This window comes from Vigna radiata, chromosome 5 (genome assembly GCF_000741045.1).
Source record: "Vigna radiata var. radiata cultivar VC1973A chromosome 5, Vradiata_ver6, whole genome shotgun sequence".
Classification (NCBI taxonomy): domain Eukaryota; kingdom Viridiplantae; phylum Streptophyta; class Magnoliopsida; order Fabales; family Fabaceae; genus Vigna; species Vigna radiata.
Genome location: NC_028355.1, coordinates 5,638,257 through 5,640,126, shown reverse-complemented (window position 1 = coordinate 5,640,126; position 1,870 = coordinate 5,638,257). Strand labels below are relative to the sequence as shown.

The window sequence follows — 1,870 nt, the reverse complement described above, 5'->3', positions numbered from 1 at the left end:
GTCTCAACATTTTATCAATGACACTAAGAACATATGTGTTATGAGCCTTCTCTAATGGACTTTTAGTGTACTTCTCAACCATGGATGGATGAAGCTTAGATTCACCTTCCAAAACTTTGACGAGACCTTATTGAACCAGAAAAACACAAATTACAAAATATACAATTTGACCAAACGACCCATGGTTTTGTAAACATTAAGTAACTAGATACTCCATTAAGACCATTTACCAAATATGATAAGTGTTGCATATTAACATTGGACACTTTAGCATTGCCATACAGTGTAGGAAGCTTTGGATAAGATTTTATTGAGTCAATCTTCATAAAAAGATAAAAATAAGTCATTTTCCTTGGCTTGTTAAGCTTTGTCATGTTGCATTAGTGTTCGTAAAGAAACCATGCAGAGTCAATATGCTAAGTCAAGAACATTTTAAATATAAGCAGTTGTGAAAGAAAAATCAATACTAGGTCAAGAGCATCTTAAATACAAGAATAAGTAGTAGTGAAAGAAGAATTGTACAACGATTACAAAGGATGTGTAATGACTCTTTTCTTCTAAATTTTAATTATAGAAAATCTATTAAAACAATTGGAGTTCACAAAAATATTGCAACAAAAATATATAAGTTTTCAAGTTATCCTTAATCTTTGTAATTGTAAGGAAAAACATTTTTCATGTTAAAAATAATATAAGAGTTAATTTATCTATAAAGATCCAAAGAGGTAATCTCTCCTTTTAAAACTATGTAATGATATTTTATATTGAGATAATAACTTTTAGGAAAATAAAGAAAATATTATGTTAACACAAGTGTAAACTCTAACATTAATTTATATTTTATGCATGAAGTATAAAATGATTATTATATAAACATAAAAAAAAACTAGTTTTCTTCATAAAAACAAAAAAGCATCACAATATTTGCTTCCATGATGAATAAAATATACTTTTCATCAAGAAGATCTCTCTTTATAAATCCAAAAGCACTATTTTTTGTTGGATAAAGTTCTCAAAATAAATTCATAAACATCATCTTTTCCTAAAAATCTTTATAGACAAGTGAAAATATTTTGCTTAATATACTGTAAGAAAAATGTGGTAGAAGAAATTATATAGATATAGATGTAGAAAGCCATTAACATTATTTAAGAGATATTGGCCCAAATATAAAAGTTCTTAATCATATTAAGAGGCCCGATTGGCCCAAACTCGCAAATCATTGTATAAGAAAACGCAGAAGCCACTCATTATCAGAGCCAGGTTTCGATCCTGGAACCTGTGGGTTATGGGCCCACCACGCTTCCGCTGCGCCACTCTGATTATTGAAATAAATCTTGCAATAACTTTTGAAATTCATAAAACCTTTCCAAAAATGAGAACCTAGAACTGAGTTATTGAAAATAATTTTGAGCTCTTAAATTTTGTCTACTTTTCTTATAAGCGCACATTCTAAATTTTAATTTATTGTTACGAATCATTAAACTTTATTTTTTTAAAATAAACACACTGTACTTTAATAGTTTTATCTCCTCTTCAAGATACCCACCTTAATTTCAAATTCAACGTATATGTAGTTGGAGCTAAAATTAAATTTATGTATATGATAGTTGGGATATGTATAAATGATTGATATATATTTTTTTTAAAAGAAAACAACTTGAGGGAGTTAAAGATCTTTGAGAAAAGTTGAAATAAGTTTTTTTATGAAACTAAGGTAAGCTAGTATTTTTATATAAACATGTTTTGCTTGAAGAATATGATAGTAAAAGTTATACACACTTTAAATTGTAAATACGAAAACAGAAAAATGGACTCTAGTAAAAATAAAGAAAAGGTTAATTTGACACGTTAAAAAAATAATATAATT

General features: G+C 27.2%; 1 non-coding gene across 1 annotated transcript; it reads right to left on the bottom strand.

Annotated features, from left to right (window-relative positions):
- Positions 1–1,251: 1,251 nt before the first annotated feature.
- TRNAM-CAU lies at positions 1,252–1,323 on the bottom strand. The gene has a single exon. It is a non-coding gene; the product is annotated as a tRNA-Met (tRNA).
- Positions 1,324–1,870: the final 547 nt, after the last annotated feature.